The sequence below is a fragment of the Somniosus microcephalus genome, chromosome 20 (assembly GCF_052327205.1).
Source record: "Somniosus microcephalus isolate GS21.2 chromosome 20, FLI_Smic_1.0, whole genome shotgun sequence".
Taxonomy (NCBI): domain Eukaryota; kingdom Metazoa; phylum Chordata; class Chondrichthyes; order Squaliformes; family Somniosidae; genus Somniosus; species Somniosus microcephalus.
In genome coordinates, this window is record NC_141006.1 from 3,283,479 (window position 1) to 3,305,925 (window position 22,447).

Consider the following 22,447-nt stretch of genomic DNA (forward strand, 5'->3'; position numbering starts at 1 on the left):
ATTACTCTGACAACGTTGCTATTATGCTAAGGAACAAAGATACTCACAGATATTGCGCTTGGCCTAACATATGAAATCAGATTACATTGGATTGTAAACCCTTATGGAATCCTCCATTACTGACAGGTTCTTCCTGGAATTCTACTTCCTGTGTTACACAGGAAGAAAGGAACAAAGGTCAAATGACCTCACACAGGAAGAAAGATCAGATGACCTTTCCAGCATACAAACTGTTAACACAATAACCACCACCAGAGGGTGCGATCTGCACACATAAAATGTCAGCATACAAACTGTTAACACAATAACCGCCACCAGAGGGTGCTATTGCATGTAAAAATGTCCAGAATGTCACATAATGTCCATCGGTCCAGAACACATTGGGTTTTTTCCCTGAACCAGTGCCGACATTGGGGGGTTTATTCCTGAATCCAATGCCCCCATTGGGGGTTTATTTCAGAACCAGTGCCCACATTGGGGGTTTATTCCTGAATCCAGTACCAACATTAGGGGTTTATTCCTGAATCTAGTGCCCACATTGTGTGTCTATTTCTGAATCCAGTGCCTAAATGGATGTTTATTTCTAGATCCACTGCCTACATTGTGGGTTTATTGCTCAATCCAGTGCCCACTTTGGGGGTTTATTTCTGAATCCAGTGCCCATATTGAGGGTGTATTTCTGAATCCAGTGCCCACATTGTGGGCTTATTTCTAAATGAAGTACCTATATTGGAGTGTATTTCTGAATCCAATGCCCACATTAGGGGTGTATTCTGATTCCAGTGTCCACATTGGGGGCTTATTTCTGAATCCAGTGCCCACATTGGGGGCTTTATTTCTGAATCCAGTGCCCACATTGGGGTTTTATTTCTGAATGCAGAGTCCACATTGGAGTGTATTTCTGAATCCAATGCCCACATTAGGGGTGTATTCTGATTCCAGTGTCCACATTGGGGTTTATTTCTGAATCCAGTGTCCACATTGATCCTTTATTTCTGAATCCAGTGCCCACATTAGGGGTGTATTTCTGAATTAAGTGCAGGCATTGGGTGATTATTTCTGAATCCAGTGCACATATTGGGGGGTTATTTCTGAATCCAGTGCCCACATTGGGGGTTTATTTCTGAATCCAGTGCCCACATTGGGGTTTTATTCCTGAATCCAGTGCCCACATTGGGGGTTTAGTCCTGAATCCTGTGCCCACATTGGGGTATTATTTCTGAATCCGTGCCCACATTGGGGTAATATTTCTGAATACAGTGCCCACGTTGGGCATTTAGTTCTGAATCCAGTGCCCATATTGGGGGTTTATTTCTGAATCCAGAGTCCACATTGGTGGTTTATTTCTTAATCCAGTGCTCACATTAGGGGTGCATTTCTGAATTAAGTGCCCACATTGGGGGGTTATTTCTGAATCCACTGCCCACATTGGGTTTTATTTCTGAATCAAGTGCCCACATTGGGGCTTTATTCTTTAATCCAGTGCCCACGTTGGGCGTTTAGTTCTGAATCCAATGCCCGTATTGGGGGTTTATTTCTGAATCCAGTGCCCACATTGGGGGTTTATTCCTTCATCCAGTGCCCATATTGGGTGTTTATTCCTGAATCCAGTGCCCACATTGGGGGTTTATTTTTGAATCCAGTGCCCACATTTGGTGTTTATTTCTGAATCCAGTGGCCACATTGAGGGTTTATTCCTGAATCCAGTACCCACATTAGGGGTTTATTTCTGAATAAGTGCCCACATTGGTTTATTTTCTCAATCCAGTGCCCACATTGGGGGTTTATTTTTGAATCCAGTGCCACATTGGGGGATTATTTATGAATCCAGTGCCCACATGGGTGTTTATATCTAAATCCAGTGCCCACATTGGGGTTTTATTTTTGAATCCAGTGCCCACATCGATGTTTTATTTCTTAACCGGTGCACACATTGGGGGTTTATTCCTTAATCCAGTGCCCACATTGGGTGATTATTTCCGAACCCAGTGCCCACATTGTGGGTTTATTTATGAATCCAGTGCCCATATAGGTGTTTATTTCTAAACCCAGTGGCCACATTTGTGGTATATTTTTGAATGCAGTGCCCTCATTGGGGTTTATGTCTGAATCCAGTGCCCCCATTGTGGGGTTTATTTCTCAATCCAGTGCCCTCATTGGGGGTATATTTTCTGAATCCAGTGGCCACATTAGGGGTGTATTCTGAATTAAATGCCCACATTGGGGTTTTATTTCTCAATCCAGTGCTTGCATTTGGGGTTTATTTCTGAATCCAGTGCCCACATTATAGATGCTTTTCTGAATTAACTGCCCATATTGGGGTGTTATTTCTGAATCCAGTGCCCACACTGGGGGCTTATTTCTGAATTAAGTTCCCATATGGGGGTGTAGTTCTCAACCAGTGACCATATTGTTTTTTTTTTGCTGGATCCAGTGCCCACATTGGGGGTTTATTCTTGAATACAGTGCCACATGGGTGTATTTTTCTAAATGCAGTACCACATTGGTTTTTTTTCCTGAACCAGTGCCCACATTGGGGGGTTTATTCCTGAATCCAATGCACCCATTGGGGGTTTATTTCAGAACCAGTGCCCACATTGGGGGTTTATCCCTGAATCCAGTGCCAACATTAGGGGTTTATTCCTGAATCCAGTGCCCACATCGTGTGCGTATTTCTGAATCCAGTGCCTAAATGGATGTTTATTTCTAAATCCAGTGCCCACATTGGGGGTTTATTTTTGAAACCGTGCCTACATTGTGGGATTATTGCTCAATCCAGTGCCCACTTTGGGGGTTTATTTCTGAATCCAGTGCCCATATTGGGGGGTTATTTCTGAATTCAGTGCCCACATTGGTGGTTTATTTCTGAATCCTGTGCCCACATTGGGTGTGTTTTTCTGAATCCAGTGCCCAAATTTGGTGTTTGTTTCTGATTCCAGTGCCCACATTGGGGGTTTGTTCCTGAATCCGTGCCCATATTGGGTGTTGATTTCTGAATCCAGTGCCCACATTGGGGGGTTGTTCCTTTATCCAGTGCCCAAATTGGTGGTTTATTTCTGAACAAGTGCCCACATTGGGGGTGTATTTCTGAATCCAGTGCCCACATTGGGGGTTTATTTCTGAATCCAATTCCCACAGGGGTGTTTATTTCTAAATACAGTGCCCAAATTGGGGGTTTATTTTTGAATCCAGTTCCCACATAGGTGTATATTTCTAAATCCAGTGCCACATTGTTTTTTTTTCCTGAACCAGTGCCCACATTTTGGGGTTTATTCCTGAATCCAGTGCCCACATTTGGGGCTTTATTTCTGAATCCAGTGTCCACATTGGGGGTTTATTCCTGAACATGTGCTTACATTGGGGGTTTATTTCTGAATCCAGTGTCCATATTGGTGGTTTATTTCTGTATCCAGTGCTCACATTAGGGGTATATTTCTGAATTAAGTGCCCACATTGGGGGTTATTTCTGAATCCAGTGCCCACATTGGGGGTTTATTTCTGAATCCAGTGCCCACATTGTGTGTTTATTTCTGTAACAGTGCCCACATTGTGGGTTTATTCCTTCATCCAGTGCCCATATTGGGTGTTTATTCCTGAATCCATTGCCCACATTGGGGGTGTATTTCTGAATCCGGTGCCCACATTGTGGGTTTATTTCTGAATCCAGTTCCCACAGGGGTGTTTATTTCTAAATACAGTGCCCGAATTGGGGGTTTATTTTTGAATACAGTGCCCACATAGGTGTATATTTCTAAATCCAGTGCCACTGTACTGGCCGTGCTAGACGTGCTCCTATCTAGCTATCCAGCAAGTTAAACACTCATTCAAAAATAATTCTTCTGAAGCGGTTGCTGTTCTGAAGCTTTACTTGAACAAATTTGTGAAACTGTAAACAAAGACAAAGTATGTTTTGTACATAAACTGAGTACTATACATTCGATATTACATAAGATATAAACATATTTACAACAGTAGAATGGACTAATTGCATAACTAACTAACATTTGAACTAACTTCTATAACTATCAAATATTAACCTTTTATAAACATAGTATTATCAAAATATTACTCTGACAACGTTGCTATTATGCTAAGGAACAAAGATACTCACAGATATTGTGCTTGGCCTAATATATGAAATCAGATTACATTGGATTGTAAACCCTTATGGAATCCTCCATTACTGACAGGTTCTTCCTGGAATTCTACTTCCTGTGTTACACAGGAAGAAAGGAACAAAGGTCAAATGACCTCACACAGGAAGAAAGATCAGATGATCTTTCCAGCATACAAACTGTTAACACAATAACCACCACCAGAGGGTGCGATCTGCACACATAAAATGTCAGCATACAAACTGTTAACACAATAACCGCCACCAGAGGGTGCTATTGCATGTAAAAATGTCCAGAATGTCACATAATGTCCATCGGTCCAGAACACATTGGGTTTTTTCCCTGAACCAGTGCCGACATTGGGGGGTTTATTCCTGAATCCAATGCCCCCATTGGGGGTTTATTTCAGAACCAGTGCCCACATTGGGGGTTTATTCCTGAATCCAGTACCAACATTAGGGGTTTATTCCTGAATCTAGTGCCCACATTGTGTGTCTATTTCTGAATCCAGTGCCTAAATGGATGTTTATTTCTAGATCCACTGCCTACATTGTGGGTTTGTTGCTCAATCCAGTGCCCACTTTGGGGGTTTATTTCTGAATCCAGTGCCCATATTGAGGGTGTATTTCTGAATCCAGTGCCCACATTGTGGGCTTATTTCTAAATGAAGTACCTATATTGGAGTGTATTTCTGAATCCAATGCCCACATTAGGGGTGTATTTCTGATTCCAGTGTCCACATTGGGGGCTTATTTCTGAATCCAGTGCCCACATTGGGGGCTTTATTTCTGAATCCAGTGCCCACATTGGGGTTTTATTTCTGAATGCAGAGCCACATTGGGGTTTATTTCTGAATCCAGTGTCCACATTGATCCTTTATTTCTGAATCCAGTGCCCTCATTAGGGGTGTATTTCTGAATTAAGTGCAGACATTGGGTGATTATTTCTGAATCCAGTGCACATATTGGGGGTTATTTCTGAATCCAGTGCCCACATTGGGGGTTTATTCCTGAATCCAGTACCCACTTTGGGGCTTTATTCCTGAATGCAGTGCCCACATGGGTGTTTATTTTTAAATCCAGTACCCACATTGGGGGTTTATTCCTGAACACATGCCCACATTGGGGGTTTATTTCTGAATCCAGTGTCCACATTGGTGGTTTATTTCTGTATCCAGTGCTCACATTAGGGGTATATTTCTGAATTAAGTGCCCACATTGGGGGGTTATTTCTGAATCCAGTGCCCACATTGTGTGTTTATTTCTGTAACAGTGCCCGCATTGTGGGTTTATTCCTTCATCCAGTGCCGATATTGGGTGTTTATTCCTGAATCCATTGTCCACATTGGGGGTGTATTTCTGAATCCAGTGCCCACATTGTGGGTTTATTTCTGAATCCAATTCCCACAGGGGTGTTTATTTCTAAATACAGTGCCCAAATTGGGGGTTTATTTTTGAATCCAGTTCCCACATAGGTGTATATTTCTAAATCCAGTGCCACATTGTTTTTTTTTCCTGAACCAGTGCCCACATTTTGGGGTTTATTCCTGAATCCAGTGCCCACATTTGGGGCTTTATTTCTGAATCCAGTGTCCACATTGGGGGTTTATTCCTGAACATGTGCTTACATTGGGGGTTTATTTCTGAATCCAGTGTCCATATTGGTGGTTTATTTCTGTATCCAGTGCTCACATTAGGGGTATATTTCTGAATTAAGTGCCCACATTGGGGGTTATTTCTGAATCCAGTGCCCACAATTGGGGTTTATTTCTGTATCCAGTGCCCACATTGTGTGTTTATTTCTGTAACAGTGCCCACATTGTGGGTTTATTCCTTCATCCAGTGCCCATATTGGGTGTTTATTCCTGAATCCATTGCCCACATTGGGGGTGTATTTCTGAATCCGGTGCCCACATTGTGGGTTTATTTCTGAATCCAGTTCCCACAGGGGTGTTTATTTCTAAATACAGTGCCCGAATTGGGGGTTTATTTTTGAATACAGTGCCCACATAGGTGTATATTTCTAAATCCAGTGCCACTGTACTGGCCGCGCTAGACGTGCTCCTATCTAGCTATCCAGCAAGTTAAACACTCATTCAAAAATAATTCTTCTGAAGCGGTTGCTGTTCTGAAGCTTTACTTGAACAAATTTGTGAAACTGTAAACAAAGACAAAGTATGTTTTGTACATAAACTGAGTACTATACATTCGATATTACATAAGATATAAACATATTTACAACAGTAGAATGGACTAATTGCATAACTAACTAACATTTGAACTAACTTCTATAACTATCAAATATTAACCTTTTATAAACATAGTATTATCAAAATATTACTCTGACAACGTTGCTATTATGCTAAGGAACAAAGATACTCACAGATATTGCGCTTGGCCTAACATATGAAATCAGATTACATTGGATTGTAAACCCTTATGGAATCCTCCATTACTGACAGGTTCTTCCTGGAATTCTACTTCCTGTGTTACACAGGAAGAAAGGAACAAAGGTCAAATGACCTCACACAGGAAGAAAGATCAGATGACCTTTCCAGCATACAAACTGTTAACACAATAACCACCACCAGAGGGTGCGATCTGCACACATAAAATGTCAGCATACAAACTGTTAACACAATAACCGCCACCAGAGGGTGCTATTGCATGTAAAAATGTCCAGAATGTCACATAATGTCCATCGGTCCAGAACACATTGTTTTTTTTCCCTGAACCAGTGCCGACATTGGGGGGTTTATTCCTGAATCCAATGCCCCCATTGGGGGTTTATTTCAGAACCAGTGCCCACATTGGGGGTTTATTCCTGAATCCAGTACCAACATTAGGGGTTTATTCCTGAATCTAGTGCCCACATTGTGTGTCTATTTCTGAATCCAGTGCCTAAATGGATGTTTATTTCTAAATCCACTGCCTACATTGTGGGTTTATTGCTCAATCCAGTGCCCACTTTGGGGGTTTATTTCTGAATCCAGTGCCCATATTGAGGGTGTATTTCTGAATCCAGTGCCCACATTGTGGGCTTATTTCTAAATGAAGTACCTATATTGGAGTGTATTTCTGAATCCAATGCCCACATTAGGGGTGTATTTCTGATTCCAGTGTCCACATTGGGGGCTTATTTCTGAATCCAGTGCCCACATTGGGGGCTTTATTTCTGAATCCAGTGCCCACATTAGGGTTTTATTTCTGAATGCAGAGCCCACATTGGGGTTTATTTCTGAATCCAGTGTCCACATTGATCCTTTATTTCTTAATCCAGTGCCCTCATTAGGGGTGTATTTCTGAATTAAGTGCAGACATTGGGTGATTATTTCTGAATCCAGTGCACATATTGGGGGTTATTTCTGAATCCAGTGCCCACATTGGGGGTTTATTTCTGAATCCAGTGCCCACATTGGGGTTTTATTCCTGAATCCAGTGCCCACATTGGGGGTTTAGTCCTGAATCCTGTGCCCACATTGGGGTATTATTTCTGAATCCGTGCCCACATTGGGGTATTATTTCTGAATACAGTGCCCACGTTGGGCATTTAGTTCTGAATCCAGTGCCCATATTGGGGGTTTATTTCTGAATCCAGAGTCCACATTGGTGGTTTATTTCTTAATCCAGTGCTCACATTAGGGGTGTATTTCTGAATTAAGTGCCCACATTGGGGGTTATTTCTGAATCCACTGCCCACATTGGGGGTTTATTTCTGAATCAAGTGCCCACATTGGGGCTTTATTCTTTAATCCAGTGCCCACGTTGGGCATTTAGTACTGAATCCAGTGCCCATATTGGGGGTATATTTCTGAATCCAGTGCCCACATTGGGGGTTTATTCCTTCATCCAGTGCCCTTATTGGGTGTTTATTCCTGAATCCAGTGCCTACATTGGGGGTTTATTTTTGAATCCAGTGCCCACATTTGGTGTTTATTTCTGAATCCAGTGGCCACATTGAGGGTTTATTCCTGAATCCAGTACCCACATTAGGGGTTTATTTCTGAATAAGTGCCCACATTGGTTTATTTTCTCAATCCAGTGCCCACATTGGGGGTTTATTTTTGAATCCAGTGCCACATTGGGGGATTATTTATGAATCCAGTGCCCACATGGGTGTTTATATCTAAATCCAGTGCCCACATTGGGGTTTTATTTTTGAATCCAGTGCCCACATCGATGTTTTATTTCTTAACCGGTGCACACATTGGGGGTTTATTCCTTAATCCAGTGCCCACATTGGGTGATTAATTCTGAACCCAGTGCACACATTGTGGGTTTATTTATGAATCCAGTGCCCATATAGGTGTTTATTTCTAAACCCAGTGGCCACATTTGTGGTATATTTTTGAAAGCAGTGCCCTCATTGGGGTTTATGTCTGAATCCAGTGCCCCCATTGTGGGGTTTATTTCTCAATCCAGTGCCCTCATTGGGGGTATATTTTCTGAATCCAGTGGCCACATTAGGGGTGTATTCTGAATTAAATGCCCACATTGGGGTTTTATTTCTCAATCCAGTGCTTGCATTTGGGGTTTATTTCTGAATCCTGTGCCCACATTATAGATGCTTTTCTGAATTAACTGCCCATATTGGGGTCTTATTTCTGAATCCAGTGCCCACATTGGGGGCTTATTTCTGAATTAAGTTCCCATATGGGGGTGTAGTTCTCAACCAGTGACCATATTGGGGGTTTATTGCTGGATCCAGTGCCCACATTGGGGGTTTATTCCTGAATACAGTGCCCACATGGGTGTATTTTTCTAAATGCAGTGCCACATTGGGTTTTTTTCCTGAACCAGTGCCCACATTGGGGGGTTTATTCCTGAATCCAATGCACCCATTGGGGGTTTATTTCAGAACCAGTGCCCACATTGGGGGTTTATCCCTGAATCCAGTGCCAACATTAGGGGTTTATTCCTGAATCCAGTGCCCACATCGTGTGTATATTTCTGAATCCAGTGCCTAAATGGATGTTTATTTCTAAATCCAGTACCCCCATTGGGGGTTTATTTTTGAAACCGTGCCTACATTGTGGGATTATTGCTCAATCCAGTGCCCACTTTGGGGGTTTATTTCTGAATCCAGTGCCCATATTGGGGGGTTATTTCTGAATTCAGTGCCCACATTGGTGGTTTATTTCTGAATCCTGTGCCCACATTGGGTGTGTTTTTCTGAATCCAGTGCCCAAAGTTGGTGTTTGTTTCTGATTCCAGTGCCCACATTGGGGGTTTGTTCCTGAATCCGTGCCCATATTGGGTGTTGATTTCTGAATCCAGTGCCCACATTGTGGGTTTATTTCTGAATCCATTGCCCACATTGGGGGTTTATTTCTGAATCCATTGCCCACGTTGGGGGTTTATTCCTGAATCCTGTGCCCACATTGGGGTATTATTTCTCAATGCAGTGCCCACGTTGGGGGTTTAATCCTGAATCCAGTGCCCACATGGGTGTTTATTTCTAAATCCAGTGCCCGCATTGGATGTTAATCTGAGGAAGGATGTTCTTGCCATGGAAGGAGTTCAGCGAAGATTCACCAGGCTGATACCTGGGATCGCAGGAATGACGTATGAGGAGAGATTGGGTCGATTGGGCTTGTACTCGCTGCAGTTTAGAAGAATGAGAGGGGATCTCATTGAAACATTATAAAATTCTGACAGGACTGGACAGACTAGACGCAGGAAGGATGTTCCCGATGGTCGGGGAGTCCAGAACCAGGGGTCACAGTCTAAGGATAAGGGGTAGGCCATTTAGGACAGAAATGAGGAGGAATTTCTTCACCCAGGGAGTGGTGAACCCATGGAATTCTCTACCACAGAAGGCAGTAGAGGCCAATACATTAAATATATTCAAGAAGGAGTTGGATATATTTCTTAAGGCTAAAGGGATCAAGGGGTATGGGGAGAAAGCAGGGACTGGGTACTGAATTTGGATGATCAGCCATGATCGCATTGAATGGTGGAGCAGGCTCGATGGGCCGAATGGCCTACTCCTGCTCCTATCTTCTATGTTTCTATGTCTATGTTTCTATTTAATTGCCCACATTGTTGGGTTATTTCTGAATCCAGTGCCCTCATTGGGTGTTTATTTCTTAATCCAGTGCCCACATTGGGGGTTTATTTCTGAATCCAGTGCCCACATTGGTGGTTTACTTCTGAATCCAGTGCCCATATTGGTGATTCATTTCTGAATCCAGTGCCCACATTGGTGGTTTACTTCTGAATCCAGTGCCCATATTGGTGTTTCATTTCTGAATCCAGTGCCCACATTGGGGGTTTATTTCTGAATCCAGTGCCCACGTTAGAGGTGTATTTCTGAATTAATTCCCACATTGTGAGGTTATTTCTGAATCCAGTGCCCACATGTGTGTTTATATCTAAATCCATTGCCCACATTGGGGGGTTATTTCGCAATCCAGTGCCTACATTGGGGGTTTATTCCTGAACCAGTGCCCACATGGGGATTTATTTCTCAATCCAGTGCACAGATTGGGGGTTTATTTCTCAATCCAGTGCCCACGTTGGGGTTTATTTCTCAATCCAGTGCCCACATTGGGGGTTTATTCTGAATCCAGTGCCCACATTGGGGGTTGATTTCTGAATCCAGTGCCCACATTGGGTGTTTATTTCTGAATCCAGTGCCCACATTGGTTGTTTATTTCTCAATCCAGTGCCCACATCGGGGGTATATTTCTGAATCCAGTGCCCACATTGGTCTGTATTTTTGAATCCAGTGCCCACATTGGCGTTGTATTCCCGAATCAAGTGCCCACATTGGGATTTTATTTCTGAATCCAGTGCCCACATTGGGAGTTAATTTGTCAATCCAGTGCCCCCATTTGGGGTTGATTTCTGAACCATTGCCTACATTGGAGGTTTATTTCTGAATCCAGTGCCCACATTGGGGCTTTATTTCTGAATCCAGTGCCCACAGTGGGGGTTTATTTCTGAATCCAGTGCCCACATTGGGGGTTTATTCCTGAATCCAGTGCCCACATTGTGGGTTTATTCCTGAATCCAGTGCCCACATTGGAGGTGTATTTCTGAATACAGTGCCCACATTGGGGGTTTATTTCTCAATCCAGTGCCCACATGGGGGTTTATTTCTCAATCCAGTGCCCACATGGAGGTTTATTTCCCAATCCAATGCCCACATTGGAGGTGTATTTCTCAATCAAGTGCCCACATTGGGGGTTTATTTGACAATCCAGTGCCCACATTGGGGGTTTATTTCTCAATCCAGTGCCCACATGGTGGTTTATTTCTCAATCCAGTGCCCATATGGAGGTTTATTTCCCAATCCAGTGCCCACATTGGGGGTGTATTTCTCAATCCACTGCCCACATGGGGCTTCATTTCACAACCCATCACCACTTAGTTGGCCCAAACTCGGCGGTAGTATCATTTCCAATATTGCGCAGAATATAATTGTCAACCAATAACACAGCAGTGAGTCTGTTCGCTCCACTGGGGTACAGGGTTGGGGAAAGACTTGGGAGTCTTGTGGGGGGACAGTGGTGGTGGGTCAGGTTTGGGAGGACAGGAGTGCGGGTGCGGGTGTGAGTGGACAAGGGTGCTGGGGTCAGGGGTTGGGGAATAGGATTGCTGGGGGTGTCAGAGTTAGTGGTGCAGGGGTTGTTGGGTCAGGTAGGTGGGACAGGAGTTAGTGGGATAGCTGGGTGGGACAGGAGTCGGCGGTACCTGTGGGTGGGACAGTGATGTTGGGTCTTGGGTTAATTGGGACAGGGGTTAGTGGGATAGCTGGGTGGGACAGGGGTCGGTGGTACCTGTGGGTGGGACAGTGATGTTGGGTCTTGGGTTAATTGGGACAGGGGTTGTTAATAACTGTTGGTGGGACAGTGATGTTGAGTCTTGGGTTAGTTGGGACAGTGTTTGTTGGGACGGGGGTTGGTGGGTCGGTCAAATTACACACACTACGGAGAATCACACTAAATAACAGGCTATTGGGATTGTGGGCCTTGTACCTGTGCCCGTTATTGTTACCTGGAAGCCTCATGCTCTTGCTGCACTGTTTGTCCTTACAACAGGTGGGCTTAGGAGCGATTGGAAGCCCCAAATTAATGGATTCGCACATGTTCTTGGATACACAACATTTGACGGCATTCAATGGAGCAGGTACTGGTAACAGAAAGACACAGGTCAATGCCAGTAATAGAGCATCGACTCACCACACCTCCCCTGTGGAATTGCAGTTATAGACATTGCACTGTATCCAAGCACACAACTGAAATATTTACTTGTTTTAACAGAAACTACAATGACTGGGATTGGAGTTCAGGTCCGGTTCACACTTACAGGACGAGTCACTCCCTCACCTGAAATAAATTTGTCCGGGTTTCAACTCACGGCAAACTTACAGAGCAGCCCTGCTCGTATAGCAGAACATTGGATTTCTGACCCCCAAGAGGTGAATTGGTGATCACGAGCAAAGCAGTCGGTGTCACCGCCAACTGACATTAATGGCCGCCCAAAATGGCTGCAGCACTAAGTAAATTGGTGTGGGGGGGCATGGAGTTAGGTGGCGCAGCGCTAACCTTAGGCGCTGCGCCGTCCTGGTGGTGTTGCACGAGGGATCCGGGACCAATTTGTTGTGCTGGTGCAGCGTTGCTGCTTCCCCGAGCGTCTCTCTGTGAGGCTGTGATGCTCGCAATGCATTGTAGGCAGTGCGGAGCTCTGAACTTTAAAGGGGCCATGCGCAATAAGAACATAACAACATAAGAAATAGGAGCAAGAGTCGGCCATTTGGCCCTTCGAGCCTGCTCCGCCATTCAATAAGATCATCTATCTCATCTCCACTTTCCTACACTATCCCTCGGTTCCCTTCATATACAAAAATCTATCGATCTCTGTCTTTAATATATTCAACGACTGAGCCTCCACAGCCCTCTGGGGTAGAGAATTCCAAAGATTCACCAACCTCTGAGTGAAGAAATGTCTCCTCATCTCAGTCCTAAATGGCCGACCCCTTATTCTAAGACTGTGACCCCTGGTTCCAAACTCCTCAGCCAGGGGAAACAGCCTCCCTGCATCTACCCTGTCAAGCCCTGTAAGAATTTTGTATGTTTCAATGAGATCACCTCTCATTCTTCTAAATTCTAGAGAATATAGGCCTAGTCTACTCATAGGACAATCCCCCCATCCGAGGAACCAAATCAGTCTGGTGAACCTTCGTTGCACTCCCTCTATGGCAAGTATAACCTTCCTTAGGTAAGGAGACCAAAACTGTACACAATACTCCAGGTGTGCTCTCACCAGGGCCCTGTGTAATTACAGTAAGATGTCTTTACTCTTATACTCAAATCGTCTTGTAATGAAGGCCAACATACCATTTGCTTTCCTAATTGCTTGCTGTAGCTGCATGTTAACTTTCAGTGATTCGTGTACAAGGACATCCAGGTCCCTCTGAACACCAACAAAAACAACAACTTGTATTTATATAGCGCCTTTAACATAGTAAAATGTCCCAAGGCATTGCACAGGAGTAGTTAAAGACAAAAAATTGGACACCGATCCACATAAGGATAAATTAGGGTAGGTGCCCAAAAGCTTAGAAAACATAGAAACATAGAGAAACATAGAGGATAGGAGCAGGAGCAGACCATTCGGCCCCTCGAGCCTTCTCCGCCATTTAGTCTGCATCTAGTCTGTCTAGTCCTGTTAGAATTTTATAAGTTTCAATGAGATACCCTCTCATTCTTCTAATCTCTAGCGAATATAAGCGTAATCAACCCAATCTCTCCTCATACGTCATTCCTGCCATCCCAGGTATCAGCCTGGTGAATCTTCGCTGCACTCTCTCCATGGCAAGAACATCCTTCCTCAGGTAAGGTGACCAAAACTGCACACAATACTCAAGGTGTGGTCTCACCAAGGCCCTGTACAACTGCAGCAAGACATCCTTGCTCTTGTACTTGAATCCTCTCGCTACGAAGGCCAACATACCATTTGCCTTCTTAACCGCCTGCTGCACCTGCATGCTTACCTTCAGCGACTGGTGCACAAGGACACCCAGGTCTCGTTTCACTTCCCCTTTTCCCAATCTATTGCCGTTCAGATAATAATCTGTCTTCCTGTTTTTGCCGAAGTGAATAACCTCACATTTATCCACATTATACTGCATTTGTCATGCATCTGCCCAATCACCCAACCTGTCCAAATCATACTGGAGTTTCACTGCATCCTCCTCACAGCACACACGCCCACCCAGCTTTGTGTCATCTGCAACCTTGGAGATATTACATTTAGTTCCCTCATCTAGATCATTTATATATATTGTGAACAGCTGGGGTCCTAGCAGTGATCCCTGCGGTACCCCACTATTCACTGCCTGCCACTCGAAAAAAAGACCCATTTATTCCAACTCTTTGCTTCCTGTCTGCCAACCAGTTCTGTATCCAAGACAGTACCGTACCCCCAATCCCGTGTGCTTTAACTTTGCATGCTAATCTCTTATGCGCGACCTTATTGAAAGCAACCTGAAAGCCCAAATATACCACATCCACTGGTTCTCCCTTATCTATTCTACGAGTTACATCCTCAAAAAATTCCAGTAGGTTAGTCAAGCATGATTTACCTTCTGCAAATCCATGTTGACTTTGTCTGATCCTGTCACTGTTTTCCAAGTGCTCTGCTATTACATATTTTGTAATAATGGACTCTAGCATTTCCCCCACTACCGATGTCAAACTTACCGGTCCACAATTGCCCGTTTTCCCTCTACCACCTTTTTTAAATAGTGGGGTTACATTAGCTACCCTACAATCCATGGGAACTGTTCCAGAGCCTATAGAATTTTGGAAGATGACCAGCAATGCATCTACTATTTCTAGGGCCACTTCCTTAAGTACCCTAGGATGTAGATTATCAGGCCCTGGGGATTTATCGGCCTTCAATCGCATCAATTTCCCTAACACCATTCCCCTACAAATACTGATTTCATTCAATTCTTCCCTCTCATTAGATCCTATGTTCCCCGACATCTCTGGGAGGTTATTTGTGTCCTCCTTTGTGAAGACAGAATCAAAATATGTATTTAATTGTTCTGCCATTTCTTTGTTCCCCAATAAAAATTCCCCTGATTCTGACTGCAAGGGACCTACGCTTGACTTCAGTAATCTTTTTCTCTTCGCATATCTATAGTAGTTTTTACAGTCAGTTTTTATCTTCCCTGCAAGCTCACTCTCATAATCTATTTCCCCCCTCTTAATGAATCCCTTTGTCCTCCTTTGCTGAATCGTAAACTGCTCCCAATCCTCAGGTCTGCTGGTTTTTCTGGCCAAATTATATGTCCTCTCCTTGGATCTTATGCTATCCCTAATTTCCCTTGTTAGCCATGGTTGAGTCACTTTTTTTGTTTTATTTTTATGCTGTAGTTCATCCATGCGATCTTTAAATGTTTGCCATTGCCTATCCACCAGCAACCCTTTAAGTAACATTCCCCAATCCATCCTAGCCAACTCGTGCCTCATACCATCGTAGCTTCCTTTATTTAAATTCAGGACCCTAGTCTCTGAGTCAACTACTTCACTCTCCATTTTAATGAAGAATTCTATCATATTATGATTACTCTTCCCCAAGGGGCCTCACACAACAAGATTGCTAATTAATCCATTCTTGTTACATAATACCCAGTCTAAGATGGCCTGATCTCTAGTTGGTTCCTCGACATATTGGTCCAGGAAACCATCCCATATACACTCTAGGAATTCCTCCTCCACAGTATTGTTACTAATTCGGTTAGCCCACTCTATATGTAAATTAAAGTCACCCATGATAACTGCTGTGCCCTTATTGCACACATCTCTAGTTTCCCATTTCATGCCACCCCCAACCTCAGCATTACTGCTTGGGGGTTCTGTATACAACTCCCACTAACGTTTTCTGCCCCTTGGTATTTCTCAGCTCTGCTCATACAGATTCCACATCATCAGAGCTAATATCCTTCCTTACTATTGTGTTAATCTCCTCTTTAACCAGCAATGCTACCCCACCTCCTTTTCAATTTTTCCTGACCTTCCTGAATAATGAATATCCCTGGATGTTGGATTCCCAGACTTGGTCATCCTTGAGCCATGTCTCCGTAATCCCAATTATATCATATCCATTTACATCTATTTGCGCAGCTAGTTCATTCAACTTATTATGAATGCTGCTCGCATTAAGACATAAAGGCCTAGAAATTCAGTATAGCCACTTTTGTGGCGCTAAAGTCGGGCGGCCTATAAAGTTTGTGCCCGGCGCAAAGTCGCGCCACCTTCGCCGATATTCAGTCGCATCGCCCCAAGAGGTTGCTGCTGCGCTAAAACAGGCGATGCACGACTATCTTTAGGCGCTAAGCCGGTGGTGCTGAGCGATACCCCCGAGGCCGGGCGCAGCGCCGGTGTGGCGAGTTGTTGATTGACGGCAGACACTCTGGCGCTGGTCAGCTCTTAAAGGGGGAGGGTGGATTTGTTTGCCTGCCACGCCCTGAACACTGCAGCCCTCAACCTAGGCCTGACCACTTCAGCTTCATCTGCACAACGCCCAGGGCTATGGAGAAGGCCAGGGAGAGAGTGCAGCGCTTCAGCGACGGTGACCTGAGGGTGCTGGTTGGCGGAATGGAGCGCAGGCGCCATGTTCTGTTCCCAGAAGGTGGCAAGAGGCCGCTGCCCAGCGCCTACCGGAAAGCCTGGAGGGAAGTCTCAAACAGGGTGTCTTCCAACAGCGTGGTTGCCAGGACTCCTGTGCAATGCCGGAAAAAGTTCAACGACCTCACTCGGGTTGTCAGGGTGAGTACCCTTTCCAGTGTCCTCCTCATCCCTGCATGTGCACCTCACTTTATGGGCAAAGGGACCTGAAACCCCTAATCGCCAGACCTCATCCAGCAGCTATGGGACTGTCATGAAAATCACTTGCACATTCAGCACTTTACACACTGTACAAGCTATTCGACCATGGGAGGCAGTGCAGACAAGATCAGGGCTTCACACTGTACAGGCTATTTGACCATGGGAGGCATTGCAGACGAGATCAGGGCTTCACACTGTACTTAGAGGCCGTCCTTTCTCTTGCAGGCCAAGGTGGCGCACAACCGGCGGAAACGATCTGAGACCGGGGGAGGCCGTCCTGACGTCAAAGAGCTCTCCGACCTCGACCAGCATGTGGAGCGCATTATGGCAGGCTGGCTGATTGGCCCCATCACCAGTGGAGATGCCGACCCTGTTCTGGGCACCAATGGTAAGGGCATCACCTTTTTGACCTCTCTCGTTCCACTTGCGCCTCAGATCAGCATCCTTTGCCACTGTCCAACCAATGCAGTGAATGGCAGCACTCATGCCTCCCTTGCTGCTGCCCTGTCCTCACTCTAAAGCTACTATTGTGCCTTCCTGCTTTCAGATGGTGAATCGCCAGGTGAGGAGGCGGGCCCTCAAGCTGCCACTGTCAGCACTTCCGAATTAGAGGAGGAGGAAGAGGAAGCCGGCCCATCAGTGCCACCCTCAGCCGCGCCAGCCCATGGCGATGAAGGGGACACGTCTTCCCTGGAAGGGAGCCGGGGGGAAGGGTTGGAGGAGAGTGAAGCTCCGGGGCCCAGCGGCCTGCAGCAACGCGGGAGGGGTGGGGAAGCTTGGTGGACTTCTCCCCAGAGGGTGAGTGCGGCCTCCAGTCCTGCGACGGTGAGCACAGAGGAGGTGCGGCTCCTGGAGGAAATGGCTGTCCAGGCTGAGCGCAGGCACAATGAGCTCATGGCTGCAGTGGCAAGGATGCCTGACTCCATTGAGTCTTTGTCAAGGAGTGTGCAGCAATTTGGAGCAGCACAGGCCAGGAGTCTGGATCAATTCAGTGCAGCACAGGCCAGGAGTCTACAGGACTTCGCGGCAGCACAGGCGGCTTCAAGCCAAGTGCTCAGTCGTGCCGTCCATTCACTGGCTGTTGTCATGCGGACACAGACCAGGGCCACACGGGCACTAACTGCTGCCACCCTCACTGGATCAGCCAGGCATCGCCAGGGCACTCACCGCGCAGCAGCAGCCCAGCAGTCTGTTCTTCAGCTGTTTGCTGCGCATGCTGCAGTGCTGGCCCGTGCGAGTGCCAATGTATCAGGCGACCAGCGAGCACCTGCGATCTGTCAGGTTGGCACCATTCCTGCAGCCGACACTGCCACTCCGCCATTGCAGCTGCCATGAGCCACTGGACAGACTGCTGCCGCCCAGCCAGAGTTGGAGCAGTCAGCAGCCGGCCCCTCCAGGGCCAGAGCTGGTGCAGGCCGACCCCCAAGGGCATCTGCCGTCTCGCCATCTGCCCCTCAGCAGCCTTCCCCCAGCCTTGCTGCAGCCACTGGGCTCCCATTGAGGAGCTGCTGCAGGGCGGGCAGGGGCCAGTCACGGATGCGAAATGCATCGCCCTCGCAGGTCATAAAGTAGAAGGTCTGCACAAATGCTTTGTGGTTGTTGAAAGGCCGAGACTGGTGTAGTTGTGTTTTGGTAAGGCCGAGACTGGTGTCTTTCTTTGTTTTTGTAAGGCCGAGACTGGTGTCTTTCTTTGTTTTTGTAAGGCCGAGACTGGTGTCTTTCTTTGTTTTTGTAAGGCCGAGACTGGCGTCTTTTTAAGTTTTTGTAAGGCCGAGACTGCACCTTCAGTTGTGGGAGAAAATTCGACTGACAGGAAAAATGTTGGAGGTGGTGCAATGGGTTTGGATTTCCACCCAGGGCGGAGGGAGAGTCTGTGGGACGGGGATTTGGGGCAAAGAGAGGAAAGAATGTTGCACAGCAACTACAATTGTCTGTTCTAAATTTCTATCCTGTACTTACAGTGATGACTTTTGTAAATTCCCTTTACAGGTTATTATAAGGGGGGGATTTGCAGACGGGAAACTGAAACCAAACATCACATCAAGATCTGACAGTCACTTGATTCATCAGGACCTAAATATAATTGGCCTTTGAATGTGGAAAGAGAAATGTTTGTCTGAATCTTTACACAGCCCATTCACAGCGGGGAAAAACCGTCCACGTGTTCAGTGTGTGGACGAGTCTTCATCTGGTCTTCCAACCTGGCGAGACACAAGGACACCTGCACCACGGAGAAACCGTGGAAATGTGGGGGCTGTGGGAAGGGATTCAATTACCCATCTGAGCTGGAAATGCATCGTCGCACTCACACTGGGGAGAGACCGTTCACCTGCTCCGTGTGTGGGAAGGGATTCACTCAGTCATCCTACCTGCTGACACACCAGCGAGTTCACACTGGAGCGAGACCATTCGCGTGCATTGATTGTGGGAAGGGATTCAGTCAGTCATCGCACCTTCTGAGGCACCATCGTATTCACACAGAGGAGAGGACTTTTAAATGTTCTGACTGTGACAAGAAGTATAAAAGCGGAATTGATCTGCAGAACCACCAACGCACTCACACTGGGGAGAGACCGTTCATCTGCTCCGTGTGTGGAAAGAGATTCACTCAGTCATCCACCCTGCTGAGACACCAGCGAGTTCACACTGGGGAGAGGCCATTCACCTGCTCTGAGTGTGGGAAGGGATTCACTTTGTCATCCAACCTGTTTAATCACCAGCGAGTTCACACTGGAGAGAGGCCGTTCACCTGCTCCGTGTGTGGGAAGAGATTCACTCAGTCATACAACCTGCTGAGACACCAGCGAGTTCATGATCGACTGCAGGGGTTGGATTCTGCTATTGTTGCTGCTGTTAATCACATCCAGGACTGAACCATGTTCATTCTGACAGTTGGGGTTTGTTTCTGCTGATGTTAATAACCCCTATAACTGGAGATTAATATTCTGTATAAATATGTAATAAATCATCTTTGTTTCAGACACCGTGGCCTAGAAATTCAGTTGCGTTCGCCAGCCGTTAGCGCCATAAGAGGAGTAGATCTCGAGCGCTAGGCACTTAGCGGCCGGGCGCAGAACGATCTGCGCCTACGCCCAACTTCAGTAGACATTTAGCGCCGGCGCAAAGTGTTTGCGCGCGCTCAGCTGCGCGCGCAACTTACGACGTCATTTCGTCGTGCAACGCTGTTTGTGCGTCCCAAACCGGAACTTCAGTGGCGCCCGCCCAATGTGGGCGTGGCGCTGTTAAGAACTGTGAAGTGGAACGCAGCAGAGGCCCTGCAGGCCTCGGGGAGCGCTAATTAAAGGGCACTTAGACTGAACTATAAAGGGCAGCCATTTTGCTGCAATGACTTTAGTGCAACGGATTTCTGGACAGAGACCAAGGAAGAGACTTTACTGATTTGGGCCAACATCGGAGAGGTATTTTTGGCTTCTGGCCAGAGCTTGGAAATTTGACTCATTGTGATTTCACTGTTTGCAAGTATATTATGGGGCCTGCATGGGGTTCCAACCCTCAGTTCCAGCATTATGTGCGAAGGGCTCGCAGACGCTGTGTGAGAGGGGCAGCCATGCCTAGACGCAGAGGGGCCATCAGGCGTCAGCAACGTAGGCCTTACCCACTCAGGGAATACCGCCAGCAGGTGTCCTATCTCACCATGACTGCCGCGCAGTGTGTTAAGAGGCTGCGCTTCAGAAGGGAGGTGGTTGCAGAGATCTGCCAGCTGCTTCACAGAGATCTGCGTCCACAGCTGATGTGCAGGACGTCTCTGTCGGTGGAAGTGAAGGTCACGGTGGCTCTGAACTTTCATGCAAGCGGCTCCTTCCAAGCCGCTGCTGGGGACATAGCTAACATCTCCCAGGTCGCCGTGCATCGCTGCATCCAGCAGGTCACCGATGCCCTTTTCACAAGGAGACACCAATTCATCTCCTTCCCCATGACCCTAGAGAGGCAGGAGCAGCGTGCAGTCGGATTTGCGAGGATCGCCGATTTCCCCATGGTGCAGGGCGCCATTGACTGCACGCATGTGGCTTTGCGGGCACCTATCGACAATGCCGAGGATTACCGCAACCGGAAGGGCTACCATTCCCTCAATGTACAGCTGGTGTGTGACCACAGGCAGCACATCCTAGCTGTCAATGCCCGCTTTCCAGGCAGCAGCCACGATGCATTTATCCTGCGCCAGACTACTGTGGCTGACATGTTCCAGGCACAGCCTCCCCCAAGAGGATGGCTTATCGGGGACAAAGGCTATCCTTTGTGTACATGGCTCATGACCCCGCTCCGCGCGCCCAGGACCCCTGCTGAGGAGGCATACAATGAAAGCCATCAAGCCACAAGGAACATCATAGAGCAAACGATTGGCATCCTCAAGCAACGGTTCCGCTGCCTGGATCGCTCCGGCGGATCTCTGCAGTAATCGCCGGATAAAGTCTCCCAGTTCGTCGTCATTTGCTGCATGCTGCACAACCTGGCTATCCGCAGGACTCAGGCACTGCCACCTCACGTTGGACCACCACCTCAGGAGGACGAGCAGGAGGACCATGAGGAGGAGGAGGAGGAGGAGTACCAGCCCAGGAGGGAGCCACAAGGTCCAAGGGCCGTTCGTCGGCGGCTTATTGAACGACACTTCTAGGCCCCCTGTCAGGGAATGGCTTGTGGCAATGAAGGCACATGAATGCAGCCACTCCGCAAGCCCTCAGCCGGTTAACGCAACAACCACTTCAAACATCACACATGGACAAGCTGAATAAAGAAAAAGCTTTATTGAACAAACTCAGGGCCCTTCCCACATGAAACCCAAAAACACACAACACCCCCAAAAAACAGTCAAAAACATATCTCACTCCCACAACCTGGGGAGGAATAACAAAACTTGTCCATCCAAATGGCCTTCATCCTCGGCCTTACCAAAAGAACCCCCCCCATAGACAGCACAAGCACCCCCATATAAAAAAACATTTGCCTTCATCCTCGGCCTTACCAATAGAACCCCCCCCATAGACAGCACAACCACCCCCGTATAAAAAAACATTTGCCAACACACTCTACTTTGTGTGCCTCACCGTCCTTGGCCTCTTGTACTGTTCCACGGAAGCTCAACGTAAACTCGAGGAACAGCACCTCATCTTCCGATTAGGCAGTCTGCAGCCTTCCGGTCTCAATATCGAGTTCAACAATTTCAGATCATAACCTCGGCCCCTATTTCATTTTCACTTATATTTTTCCACTCCTTTCCTTTCCCCCCCCCCCCCTTTCCTTTTGTTTCTCTCTCACACCTGGCAGCTATCTTTTGCCCTGCCAGTACACTTTACACCTAATCACAGCCTATTACCATCTCGTCTAGCTTCTAATCTCTTTTACTTCTTTTGGTTCTTTTATTCTTTTGTCCGATCGCAGCCCTGCCTTCGATCTAGTTCCTTTTCTCTCCAGTTTTGAAGAAGGGTCAAACCCGAAACGTCAACTCAAATTTCTCTCCACGGATGTTGCC